Source organism: Ambystoma mexicanum, chromosome 13, assembly GCF_040938575.1.
Source record: "Ambystoma mexicanum isolate Mex_15411 chromosome 13, UKY_AmexF1_1, whole genome shotgun sequence".
NCBI classification, from domain to species: Eukaryota; Metazoa; Chordata; class Amphibia; order Caudata; family Ambystomatidae; genus Ambystoma; species Ambystoma mexicanum.
Genome location: NC_090938.1, coordinates 356,995,611 through 357,008,516, shown reverse-complemented (window position 1 = coordinate 357,008,516; position 12,906 = coordinate 356,995,611). Strand labels below are relative to the sequence as shown.

At 43.4% G+C, this 12,906-nt stretch overlaps 13 non-coding genes across 13 annotated transcripts; 10 read left to right on the top strand and 3 right to left on the bottom strand.

The window, feature by feature from the left end:
* Positions 1 to 293: 293 nt before the first annotated feature.
* On the top strand, positions 294 to 365 carry TRNAT-CGU (transfer RNA threonine (anticodon CGU)). Its single transcript has one exon. It is a non-coding gene; the product is annotated as a tRNA-Thr (tRNA).
* Positions 366 to 1,754: 1,389 nt separating this feature from the next.
* Positions 1,755 to 1,836, top strand: TRNAS-GCU (transfer RNA serine (anticodon GCU)). Its single transcript has one exon. It is a non-coding gene; the product is annotated as a tRNA-Ser (tRNA).
* A 731-nt stretch (positions 1,837 to 2,567) lies between these two features.
* Positions 2,568 to 2,662, bottom strand: TRNAI-UAU (transfer RNA isoleucine (anticodon UAU)). Its single transcript has 2 exons — positions 2,625 to 2,662; positions 2,568 to 2,603 (listed from the first exon to the last, which is right to left on the bottom strand). It is a non-coding gene; the product is annotated as a tRNA-Ile (tRNA).
* A 1,022-nt stretch (positions 2,663 to 3,684) lies between these two features.
* On the top strand, positions 3,685 to 3,756 carry TRNAT-UGU (transfer RNA threonine (anticodon UGU)). Its single transcript has one exon. It is a non-coding gene; the product is annotated as a tRNA-Thr (tRNA).
* Positions 3,757 to 4,443: 687 nt separating this feature from the next.
* TRNAS-GCU (transfer RNA serine (anticodon GCU)) lies at positions 4,444 to 4,525 on the top strand. The gene has a single exon. It is a non-coding gene; the product is annotated as a tRNA-Ser (tRNA).
* A 546-nt stretch (positions 4,526 to 5,071) lies between these two features.
* TRNAT-CGU (transfer RNA threonine (anticodon CGU)) lies at positions 5,072 to 5,143 on the top strand. The gene has a single exon. It is a non-coding gene; the product is annotated as a tRNA-Thr (tRNA).
* Positions 5,144 to 6,532: 1,389 nt separating this feature from the next.
* On the top strand, positions 6,533 to 6,614 carry TRNAS-GCU (transfer RNA serine (anticodon GCU)). The gene has a single exon. It is a non-coding gene; the product is annotated as a tRNA-Ser (tRNA).
* Positions 6,615 to 7,345: 731 nt separating this feature from the next.
* Positions 7,346 to 7,440, bottom strand: TRNAI-UAU (transfer RNA isoleucine (anticodon UAU)). The gene is made up of 2 exons: positions 7,403 to 7,440; positions 7,346 to 7,381 (listed from the first exon to the last, which is right to left on the bottom strand). It is a non-coding gene; the product is annotated as a tRNA-Ile (tRNA).
* Positions 7,441 to 8,462: 1,022 nt separating this feature from the next.
* TRNAT-UGU (transfer RNA threonine (anticodon UGU)) lies at positions 8,463 to 8,534 on the top strand. Its single transcript has one exon. It is a non-coding gene; the product is annotated as a tRNA-Thr (tRNA).
* Positions 8,535 to 9,221: 687 nt separating this feature from the next.
* On the top strand, positions 9,222 to 9,303 carry TRNAS-GCU (transfer RNA serine (anticodon GCU)). The gene has a single exon. It is a non-coding gene; the product is annotated as a tRNA-Ser (tRNA).
* A 546-nt stretch (positions 9,304 to 9,849) lies between these two features.
* TRNAT-CGU (transfer RNA threonine (anticodon CGU)) lies at positions 9,850 to 9,921 on the top strand. The gene has a single exon. It is a non-coding gene; the product is annotated as a tRNA-Thr (tRNA).
* Positions 9,922 to 11,400: 1,479 nt separating this feature from the next.
* TRNAI-UAU (transfer RNA isoleucine (anticodon UAU)) lies at positions 11,401 to 11,495 on the bottom strand. The gene is made up of 2 exons: positions 11,458 to 11,495; positions 11,401 to 11,436 (listed from the first exon to the last, which is right to left on the bottom strand). It is a non-coding gene; the product is annotated as a tRNA-Ile (tRNA).
* Positions 11,496 to 12,517: 1,022 nt separating this feature from the next.
* On the top strand, positions 12,518 to 12,589 carry TRNAT-UGU (transfer RNA threonine (anticodon UGU)). The gene has a single exon. It is a non-coding gene; the product is annotated as a tRNA-Thr (tRNA).
* The last annotated feature ends 317 nt before the right edge of the window (positions 12,590 to 12,906 follow it).

Below are 12,906 nucleotides of genomic sequence, written 5' to 3'. Positions count from 1 at the left end.
ACATGTTCCTTTTGCCATCATTCTGACCTGCTATCTAAACTCATGAACCTGTTCAGCATCCTACTCAATACATACATACCCGTAAAAGTACATACTCAAACGCATACCGACAATGTATCACCAACATAAGCACACACGCTTTCGCAAATCAGATGTATGATTACGTACTGAACACATGCAGAGATATACAGCCATTTTTACACAACCAGAAATTCATATACCTGGAGATCTACCTAGGTAAAACCCATGGTTTCTTTGCACTTTCTGTTGTTGGCTGTGAGCAAGCAGCAGGTGGCCTTGTAGCTCAGTGGCAGAGCACTGGTCTCGTAAACCAGGGGTCATGAGTTCAAACCTCATCAGGGCCTCGGGCGGATTATTTTCAAAAAGCACGGGGAAGAGAAGCCAGAGTTGCACCATCTACAGAGAACCTTTTATGACGGGATGCATCCTCATAATTGAAGTCTTCCACAGAAGGAGTGAAATAGAGTTCGAGAGGAAGGCCTAATGTTTTCAGGCAAAGACTGACAAAAACCTTGCAATGTCGCATGTAGCTGCTTTGGTGAAAAGACTGTTCAAGTTCACAATGCAACGGAGGGGTGTTCCCCATCTCCATACAATCATCTCTTTGATAATGTAAACGTGCCAGGCGTGTTGAAAGACAAAGACAGACACAACCGCACATACCAGTTGAAGAAAGACAGCCAGCAAACACATTTGTATAGAGGTAAGCAAGCCTCAATTAGAGATGTGAGTCCCTCCGTTTCTGCGGGAGTCCACAAGTTTATTAAAAAATGAACACATATCTTTCATGTTCTAATGATTACCAATCTTTCTGATTAGCTCTGCATAGCTCCAATGGCTATGTGTGTGTGTGTGTGTGTATGTGCCCGTGTGTGTAGGGGAAGGGGTCGGTAGATGTGTTCACGCAGAGCAAGTTGCATACATCGCCAACAGCCATTCTCTCCTGCTCCTGTGCATCCAGTTCGGAAGCGAACCCACCCAATTGTTCTATATGTCTGCTACCCTGACCGCATTCACACATCATTGGCTATTAGTATGCAGCTTGTGGGCGCTGTCAATGGGATATAAGCACCATTCCCCATGTCTGCAATAGCTAGACCAGATTCTGAGGTATGATGAGCAGGGGTCCAGGCACTTCGCCTGACGAACGCCTGACAAACGCCGGGCTTAGCCCTGCCGGGCCTAGCCCTGAGGGGCCTAACTGGGCATGGCCCTGTGTAAGGTAGGGTGAGCAGGGGACCACTTGCAACTAACCTTCGGCACCAATCAGGCATGGAGAGGTCTGTGCAAATGCCCAGCCCTTTAGCAATCTCGATCTGCAAAACCTTCAACTCCTAATTCTCATGGCTCCCAGAAGCCCTAGCCCATATGCAAATGAGGCGAGTTCCTATCAGCATCCTTGTTCTGCTTGATTTTATCAAAGTGACTGCCTGATTAGTGAAAGGGTATTTATTCTCAGAGGTTTGCTTCAAAGGCGATAATGCAGTAAATAGACAACATTATTCTTTGTAAGTTGATATTGTCTCCTGGATCCTACTCCAGTAACCCTTTTTCTACCTTTACAAATGTCTGAGCTTCAACTTGATGTGTTTATCTATCAATGGCCGGGTAAGGAAGAACGAGTCAACGATCTTGTTTCTATTATGACAAACATGATCTATTTTTCACTGACTTTGCACCACCATTGTTTTATCTCTTCTTTAAGCATGGGACTCGAGCACCGTTCCCAAACAGACGAGGTGGCCGAGTGGTTAAGGCGATGGACTGCTAATCCATTGTGCTCTGCACGCGTGGGTTCGAATCCCACCTTCGTCGTATTTTTTCTTTATAGTCTGCATTTAAACATAGACCAAAGTCTTTCAACCTCCCTGTGAAAGACAGGAATGAGTACAGATATGGAAATAGAGATGTAAAAATAAGTTCATTGGTGCAGGCGGAGAATGAAATTAGTCAAAGACTTTCCTCGTAGGTTTCCATTCTTTACTATTATAGGAGCCAAAATCAGCGCAGTTAGTAAACTCCCAAGCTTACATCCCAAATTCTTTTTTTCTTTTAGTTGTCTGCCTTTTACATGTTCCTTTTGCCATCATTCTGACCTGCTATCTAAACTCATGAACCTGTTCAGCATCCTACTCAATACATACATACCCGTAAAAGTACATACTCAAACGCATACCGACAATGTATCACCAACATAAGCACACACGCTTTCGCAAATCAGATGTATGATGACGTACTGAACACATGCAGAGATATACAGCCATACAAATGTCTTCCGTAAGTGGTGCTCAGCAGAAAATGGAGTATAATAACAGTTGACATTTTTTATTTTCTGTTCTATTTTCAAAAACCCTCCGTAGCTGTATTTAAAGCGCAAACACCCCATAAATAACTTGCAATGAGTATTCCATGTCTAAAAGGCAGAGGAGCTGTCATACAACATTAACTGACAATCAAGGAAACCTTGAGGTGAACCAAAAAATGTCCAGAACATTTATTGGTTCAATAATTCAGTTTTGAGGTGAATTAGTAAAAAGTTCCAAAGTTGCTCCAGGTGAGGCTTGAACTCACAACCTCGGCATTGCTCACTGCATGTACTGCTGTATAAGTACCGCGCGCTAACCGATTGCGCCACTGGAGCTGCTGTGTTTTGGTTTTCGACATGAAACTACACCCACAAACACACACACAAGTGTACAAAAGCACCCACAAGCTCTGGCATTGTCTTTTTAGCTGACACCAAATTATGGGTGCCTTGTAGTGCCCATATTGTGCCACTGGAGCTTACCTTTTAGCCTGATATACACTTTGCCACTGATGTTCAGCCAATGGTGCAGTCAAATGTCCCTTCTACATTTTTGTCATGCTGCAGGCAGTGCCACTGGAGCCAGCATGATGCTCTTCCTCATATTCAACACGTGTCAATTGAAACACCTCCCAATGTCATCTTGGCGATGCCTATAAACACCCCAGGACTTTGATGAATTTTTCTCAACAGCAAGTGAGGCAGTTTTCCTGCAAACGGCTGGATGTACCTCAACAAGGAACGCATTGTGGTTCTATTTTGAAGATGTTTGTGTTATTACCTGTAAAGACTTGAATGCCTAACATAATCCCTGTAGACGAGGTGGCCGAGTGGTTAAGGCGATGGACTGCTAATCTGCTGTACACGCGTGGTTTCGAATCCCACCTTTGTCGATTTTAACTTTTGAAATCTTTTTTAAACATCTGCATTGCTCTAAGCACCATTGCCATTGGCTTTCAAAGAACATACAGACAAAAGTGAAAATATGCATGTTAGTTGATTAAGAAGGACACAAACAAGGTTGTCGTGTTACTGGCAGGAATGCAATCTGCTGTGCTTGACTACCCTTTGAGCCAGAATCCGGATAGAAATTTAAAAAAGCAAAGGTAATATCCATATTGTCTCTCTGCTGCCATGTACATGTTTTTTTCAACTTTCACGCATCACATCTCCTCATTAGTCACCCTAAAATTGCACGGAATACGCACAAATTAGCTGCTCCTCAAAAAATCGGCCAGAAAAAAACAGGTCAAATCACAATCATATACATACATTCTCACACACCCTTCAAATATGTCTACCCAGTAAACATCATGTTGTGTGCTCGTTGTGTTGCTGTTATGTGTCGTAACCTGAGGGGCTCTGTAGCTCAGTGGCAGAGCACTGGTCTTGTAAACCAGGGGTCGTGAGTTCGATCCTCATCAGGGCCTCCAAATGGTAATTTTCTTGAACATTGTTGAATAGGAACTGATATTGCACATTGTACCTGTGCAACCTTTTACCAATGGATTCGGGCCTATAACAAAGCCACAAGCGCAAGGTGTCTGAATAGTCTGTGGGGAAGGTCGGCTTTCTGGACCTAATTTCTTCAAGAAAAAGACCTTGATAATCTTGTGATGACAGATGCAGATGATCACGGTGAAGCCCTTACTCTATTGAACAGTACAGCGGTTCTGGGTTGCACGCCTTTCTCTATTTTCAGGGACGTTGATGTGGCAAAATTTAATTGGAAAAGGGTTATTGCCATCACTCACTATTTAAATTCAATGACATCACAGGAAGCAGCAGCATCTGAACTTTGATCTTGGCTGGAAACGTTGAATGATGCCAAACACTGGGAAACTGGAGCTTGCGTTATGCTGGTTTTACTACTAATGGTGTGCCATACGGAAGCTCAAGCACCTTCCTCTGGATTAGTGTTGTGAACCCTCCAGGAGCTCTTGTTATATTTTTCTGAACTTCAACTTGATGTGTTTATCTATCAATGGCCGGGTAAGGAAGAACGAGTCAACGATCTTGTTTCTATTATGACAAACATGATCTATTTTTCACTGACTTTGCACCACCATTGTTTTATCTCTTCTTTAAGCATGGGACTCGAGCACCGTTCCCAAACAGACGAGGTGGCCGAGTGGTTAAGGCGATGGACTGCTAATCCATTGTGCTCTGCACGCGTGGGTTCGAATCCCACCTTCATCGTATTTTTTCTTTATAGTCTGCATTTAAACATAGACCAAAGTCTTTCAACCTCCCTGTGAAAGACAGGAATGAGTACAGATATGGAAATAGAGATGTAAAAATAAGTTCATTGGTGCAGGCGGAGAATGAAATTAGTCAAAGACTTTCCTCGTAGGTTTCCATTCTTTACTATTATAGGAGCCAAAATCAGCGCAGTTAGTAAACTCCCAAGCTTACATCCCAAATTCTTTTTTCTTTTAGTTGTCTGCCTTTTACATGTTCCTTTTGCCATCATTCTGACCTGCTATCTAAACTCATGAACCTGTTCAGCATCCTACTCAATACATACATACCCGTAAAAGTACATACTCAAACGCATACCGACAATGTATCACCAACATAAGCACACACGCTTTCGCAAATCAGATGTATGATTACGTACTGAACACATGCAGAGATATACAGCCATTTTTACACAACCAGAAATTCATATACCTGGAGATCTACCTAGGTAAAACCCATGGTTTCTTTGCACTTTCTGTTGTTGGCTGTGAGCAAGCAGCAGGTGGCCTTGTAGCTCAGTGGCAGAGCACTGGTCTCGTAAACCAGGGGTCATGAGTTCAAACCTCATCAGGGCCTCGGGCGGATTATTTTCAAAAAGCACGGGGAAGAGAAGCCAGAGTTGCACCATCTACAGAGAACCTTTTATGACGGGATGCATCCTCATAATTGAAGTCTTCCACAGAAGGAGTGAAATAGAGTTCGAGAGGAAGGCCTAATGTTTTCAGGCAAAGACTGACAAAAACCTTGCAATGTCGCATGTAGCTGCTTTGGTGAAAAGACTGTTCAAGTTCACAATGCAACGGAGGGGTGTTCCCCATCTCCATACAATCATCTCTTTGATAATGTAAACGTGCCAGGCGTGTTGAAAGACAAAGACAGACACAACCGCACATACCAGTTGAAGAAAGACAGCCAGCAAACACATTTGTATAGAGGTAAGCAAGCCTCAATTAGAGATGTGAGTCCCTCCGTTTCTGCGGGAGTCCACAAGTTTATTAAAAAATGAACACATATCTTTCATGTTCTAATGATTACCAATCTTTCTGATTAGCTCTGCATAGCTCCAATGGCTATGTGTGTGTGTGTGTGTGTATGTGCCCGTGTGTGTAGGGGAAGGGGTCGGTAGATGTGTTCACGCAGAGCAAGTTGCATACATCGCCAACAGCCATTCTCTCCTGCTCCTGTGCATCCAGTTCGGAAGCGAACCCACCCAATTGTTCTATATGTCTGCTACCCTGACCGCATTCACACATCATTGGCTATTAGTATGCAGCTTGTGGGCGCTGTCAATGGGATATAAGCACCATTCCCCATGTCTGCAATAGCTAGACCAGATTCTGAGGTATGATGAGCAGGGGTCCAGGCACTTCGCCTGACGAACGCCTGACAAACGCCGGGCTTAGCCCTGCCGGGCCTAGCCCTGAGGGGCCTAACTGGGCATGGCCCTGTGTAAGGTAGGGTGAGCAGGGGACCACTTGCAACTAACCTTCGGCACCAATCAGGCATGGAGAGGTCTGTGCAAATGCCCAGCCCTTTAGCAATCTCGATCTGCAAAACCTTCAACTCCTAATTCTCATGGCTCCCAGAAGCCCTAGCCCATATGCAAATGAGGCGAGTTCCTATCAGCATCCTTGTTCTGCTTGATTTTATCAAAGTGACTGCCTGATTAGTGAAAGGGTATTTATTCTCAGAGGTTTGCTTCAAAGGCGATAATGCAGTAAATAGACAACATTATTCTTTGTAAGTTGATATTGTCTCCTGGATCCTACTCCAGTAACCCTTTTTCTACCTTTACAAATGTCTGAGCTTCAACTTGATGTGTTTATCTATCAATGGCCGGGTAAGGAAGAACGAGTCAACGATCTTGTTTCTATTATGACAAACATGATCTATTTTTCACTGACTTTGCACCACCATTGTTTTATCTCTTCTTTAAGCATGGGACTCGAGCACCGTTCCCAAACAGACGAGGTGGCCGAGTGGTTAAGGCGATGGACTGCTAATCCATTGTGCTCTGCACGCGTGGGTTCGAATCCCACCTTCGTCGTATTTTTTCTTTATAGTCTGCATTTAAACATAGACCAAAGTCTTTCAACCTCCCTGTGAAAGACAGGAATGAGTACAGATATGGAAATAGAGATGTAAAAATAAGTTCATTGGTGCAGGCGGAGAATGAAATTAGTCAAAGACTTTCCTCGTAGGTTTCCATTCTTTACTATTATAGGAGCCAAAATCAGCGCAGTTAGTAAACTCCCAAGCTTACATCCCAAATTCTTTTTTTCTTTTAGTTGTCTGCCTTTTACATGTTCCTTTTGCCATCATTCTGACCTGCTATCTAAACTCATGAACCTGTTCAGCATCCTACTCAATACATACATACCCGTAAAAGTACATACTCAAACGCATACCGACAATGTATCACCAACATAAGCACACACGCTTTCGCAAATCAGATGTATGATGACGTACTGAACACATGCAGAGATATACAGCCATACAAATGTCTTCCGTAAGTGGTGCTCAGCAGAAAATGGAGTATAATAACAGTTGACATTTTTTATTTTCTGTTCTATTTTCAAAAACCCTCCGTAGCTGTATTTAAAGCGCAAACACCCCATAAATAACTTGCAATGAGTATTCCATGTCTAAAAGGCAGAGGAGCTGTCATACAACATTAACTGACAATCAAGGAAACCTTGAGGTGAACCAAAAAATGTCCAGAACATTTATTGGTTCAATAATTCAGTTTTGAGGTGAATTAGTAAAAAGTTCCAAAGTTGCTCCAGGTGAGGCTTGAACTCACAACCTCGGCATTGCTCACTGCATGTACTGCTGTATAAGTACCGCGCGCTAACCGATTGCGCCACTGGAGCTGCTGTGTTTTGGTTTTCGACATGAAACTACACCCACAAACACACACACAAGTGTACAAAAGCACCCACAAGCTCTGGCATTGTCTTTTTAGCTGACACCAAATTATGGGTGCCTTGTAGTGCCCATATTGTGCCACTGGAGCTTACCTTTTAGCCTGATATACACTTTGCCACTGATGTTCAGCCAATGGTGCAGTCAAATGTCCCTTCTACATTTTTGTCATGCTGCAGGCAGTGCCACTGGAGCCAGCATGATGCTCTTCCTCATATTCAACACGTGTCAATTGAAACACCTCCCAATGTCATCTTGGCGATGCCTATAAACACCCCAGGACTTTGATGAATTTTTCTCAACAGCAAGTGAGGCAGTTTTCCTGCAAACGGCTGGATGTACCTCAACAAGGAACGCATTGTGGTTCTATTTTGAAGATGTTTGTGTTATTACCTGTAAAGACTTGAATGCCTAACATAATCCCTGTAGACGAGGTGGCCGAGTGGTTAAGGCGATGGACTGCTAATCTGCTGTACACGCGTGGTTTCGAATCCCACCTTTGTCGATTTTAACTTTTGAAATCTTTTTTAAACATCTGCATTGCTCTAAGCACCATTGCCATTGGCTTTCAAAGAACATACAGACAAAAGTGAAAATATGCATGTTAGTTGATTAAGAAGGACACAAACAAGGTTGTCGTGTTACTGGCAGGAATGCAATCTGCTGTGCTTGACTACCCTTTGAGCCAGAATCCGGATAGAAATTTAAAAAAGCAAAGGTAATATCCATATTGTCTCTCTGCTGCCATGTACATGTTTTTTTCAACTTTCACGCATCACATCTCCTCATTAGTCACCCTAAAATTGCACGGAATACGCACAAATTAGCTGCTCCTCAAAAAATCGGCCAGAAAAAAACAGGTCAAATCACAATCATATACATACATTCTCACACACCCTTCAAATATGTCTACCCAGTAAACATCATGTTGTGTGCTCGTTGTGTTGCTGTTATGTGTCGTAACCTGAGGGGCTCTGTAGCTCAGTGGCAGAGCACTGGTCTTGTAAACCAGGGGTCGTGAGTTCGATCCTCATCAGGGCCTCCAAATGGTAATTTTCTTGAACATTGTTGAATAGGAACTGATATTGCACATTGTACCTGTGCAACCTTTTACCAATGGATTCGGGCCTATAACAAAGCCACAAGCGCAAGGTGTCTGAATAGTCTGTGGGGAAGGTCGGCTTTCTGGACCTAATTTCTTCAAGAAAAAGACCTTGATAATCTTGTGATGACAGATGCAGATGATCACGGTGAAGCCCTTACTCTATTGAACAGTACAGCGGTTCTGGGTTGCACGCCTTTCTCTATTTTCAGGGACGTTGATGTGGCAAAATTTAATTGGAAAAGGGTTATTGCCATCACTCACTATTTAAATTCAATGACATCACAGGAAGCAGCAGCATCTGAACTTTGATCTTGGCTGGAAACGTTGAATGATGCCAAACACTGGGAAACTGGAGCTTGCGTTATGCTGGTTTTACTACTAATGGTGTGCCATACGGAAGCTCAAGCACCTTCCTCTGGATTAGTGTTGTGAACCCTCCAGGAGCTCTTGTTATATTTTTCTGAACTTCAACTTGATGTGTTTATCTATCAATGGCCGGGTAAGGAAGAACGAGTCAACGATCTTGTTTCTATTATGACAAACATGATCTATTTTTCACTGACTTTGCACCACCATTGTTTTATCTCTTCTTTAAGCATGGGACTCGAGCACCGTTCCCAAACAGACGAGGTGGCCGAGTGGTTAAGGCGATGGACTGCTAATCCATTGTGCTCTGCACGCGTGGGTTCGAATCCCACCTTCATCGTATTTTTTCTTTATAGTCTGCATTTAAACATAGACCAAAGTCTTTCAACCTCCCTGTGAAAGACAGGAATGAGTACAGATATGGAAATAGAGATGTAAAAATAAGTTCATTGGTGCAGGCGGAGAATGAAATTAGTCAAAGACTTTCCTCGTAGGTTTCCATTCTTTACTATTATAGGAGCCAAAATCAGCGCAGTTAGTAAACTCCCAAGCTTACATCCCAAATTCTTTTTTCTTTTAGTTGTCTGCCTTTTACATGTTCCTTTTGTCATCATTCTGACCTGCTATCTAAACTCATGAACCTGTTCAGCATCCTACTCAATACATACATACCCGTAAAAGTACATACTCAAACGCATACCGACAATGTATCACCAACATAAGCACACACGCTTTCGCAAATCAGATGTATGATGACGTACTGAACACATGCAGAGATATACAGCCATTTTTACACAACCAGAAATTCATATACCTGGAGATCTACCTAGGTAAAACCCATGGTTTCTTTGCACTTTCTGTTGTTGGCTGTGAGCAAGCAGCAGGTGGCCTTGTAGCTCAGTGGCAGAGCACTGGTCTCGTAAACCAGGGGTCATGAGTTCAAACCTCATCAGGGCCTCGGGAGGGGAAGAGAAGCCAGAGTTGCACCATCTACAGAGAACCTTTTATGACGGGATGCATCCTCATAATTGAAGTCTTCCACAGAAGGAGTGAAATAGAGTTCGAGAGGAAGGCCTAATGTTTTCAGGCAAAGACTGACAAAAACCTTGCAATGTCGCATGTAGCTGCTTTGGTGAAAAGACTGTTCAAGTACACAATGCAACGGAGGGGTGTTCCCCATCTCCATACAATCATCTCTTTGATAATGTAAACGTGCCAGGCGTGTTGAAAGACAAAGACAGACACAACCGCACATACCAGTTGAAGAAAGACAGCCAGCAAACACATTTGTATAGAGGTAAGCAAGCCTCAATTAGAGATGTGAGTCCCTCCGTTTCTGCGGGAGTCCACAAGTTTAATAAAAAATGAACACATATCTTTCATGTTCTAATGATTACCAATCTTTCTGATTAGCTCTGCATAGCTCCAATGGCTATGTGTGTGTGTGTGTGTGTATGTGCCCGTGTGTGTAGGGGAAGGGGTCGGTAGATGTGTTCACGCAGAGCAAGTTGCATACATCGCCAACAGCCATTCTCTCCTGCTCCTGTGCATCCAGTTCGGAAGCGAACCCACCCAATTGTTCTATATGTCTGCTACCCTGACCGCATTCACACATCATTGGCTATTAGTATGCAGCTTGTGTGCGCTGTCAATGGGATATAAGCACCATTCCCCATGTCTGCAATAGCTAGACCAGATTCTGAGGTATGATGAGCAGGGGTCCAGGCACTTCGCCTGACGAACGCCTGACAAACGCTGGGCTTAGCCCTGCCGGGCCTAGCCCTGAGGGGCCTAACTGGGCATGGCCCTGTGTAAGGTAGGGTGAGCAGGGGACCACTTGCAACTAACCTTCGGCACCAATCAGGCATGGAGAGGTATGTGCAAATGCCCAGCCCTTTAGCAATCTCGATCTGCAAAACCTTCAACTCCTAATTCTCATGGCTCCCAGAAGCCCTAGCCCATATGCAAATGAGGCGAGTTCCTATCAGCATCCTTGTTCTGCTTGATTTTATCAAAGTGACTGCCTGATTAGTGAAAGGGTATTTATTCTCAGAGGTTTGCTTCAAAGGCGATAATGCAGTAAATAGACAACATTATTCTTTGTAAGTTGATATTGTCTCCTGGATCCTACTCCAGTAACCCTTCTTCTACCTTTACAAATGTCTTCCGTAAGTGGTGCTCAGCAGAAAATGGAGTATAATAACAGTTGACATTTTTTATTTTCTGTTCTATTTTCAAAAACCCTCCGTAGCTGTATTTAAAGCGCAAACACCCCATAAATAACTTGCAATGAGTATTCCATGTCTAAAAGGCAGAGGAGCTGTCATACAACATTAACTGACAATCAAGGAAACCTTGAGGTGAACCAAAAAATGTCCAGAACATTTATTGGTTCAATAATTCAGTTTTGAGGTGAATTAGTAAAAAGTTCCAAAGTTGCTCCAGGTGAGGCTTGAACTCACAACCTCGGCATTGCTCACTGCATGTACTGCTGTATAAGTACCGCGCGCTAACCGATTGCGCCACTGGAGCTGCTGTGTTTTGGTTTTCGACATGAAACTACACCCACAAACACACACACAAGTGTACAAAAGCACCCACAAGCTCTGGCATTGTCTTTTTAGCTGACACCAAATTATGGGTGCCTTGTAGTGCCCATATTGTGCCACTGGAGCTTACCTTTTAGCCTGATATACACTTTGCCACTGATGTTCAGCCAATGGTGCAGTCAAATGTCCCTTCTACATTTTTGTCATGCTGCAGGCAGTGCCACTGGAGCCAGCATGATGCTCTTCCTCATATTCAACACGTGTCAATTGAAACACCTCCCAATGTCATCTTGGCGATGCCTATAAACACCCCAGGACTTTGATGAATTTTTCTCAACAGCAAGTGAGGCAGTTTTCCTGCAAACGGCTGGATGTACCTCAACAAGGAACGCATTGTGGTTCTATTTTGAAGATGTTTGTGTTATTACCTGTAAAGACTTGAATGCCTAACATAATCCCTGTAGACGAGGTGGCCGAGTGGTTAAGGCGATGGACTGCTAATCTGCTGTACACGCGTGGTTTCGAATCCCACCTTTGTCGATTTTAACTTTTGAAATCTTTTTTAAACATCTGCATTGCTCTAAGCACCATTGCCATTGGCTTTCAAAGAACATACAGACAAAAGTGAAAATATGCATGTTAGTTGATTAAGAAGGACACAAACAAGGTTGTCGTGTTACTGGCAGGAATGCAATCTGCTGTGCTTGACTACCCTTTGAGCCAGAATCCGGATAGAAATTTAAAAAAGCAAAGGTAATATCCATATTGTCTCTCTGCTGCCATGTACATGTTTTTTTCAACTTTCACGCATCACATCTCCTCATTAGTCACCCTAAAATTGCACGGAATACGCACAAATTAGCTGCTCCTCAAAAAATCGGCCAGAAAAAAACAGGTCAAATCACAATCATATACATACATTCTCACACACCCTTCAAATATGTCTACCCAGTAAACATCATGTTGTGTGCTCGTTGTGTTGCTGTTATGCGTCGTAACCCGAGGGGCTCTGTAGCTCAGTGGCAGAGCACTGGTCTTGTAAACCAGGGGTCGTGAGTTCGATCCTCATCAGGGCCTCCAAATGGTAATTTTCTTGAACATTGTTGAATAGGAACTGATATTGCACATTGTACCTGTGCAACCTTTTACCAATGGATTCGGGCCTATAACAAAGCCACAAGCGCAAGGTGTCTGAATAGTCTGTGGGGAAGGTCGGCTTTCTGGACCTAATTTCTTCAAGAAAAAGACCTTGATAATCTTGTGATGACAGATGCAGATGATCACGGTGAAGCCCTTACTCTATTGAACAGTACAGCGGTTCTGGGTTGCACGCCTTTCTCTATTTTCAGGGACGTTGATGTGGCAAAATTTAATTGGAAAAGGGTTATTGCCAT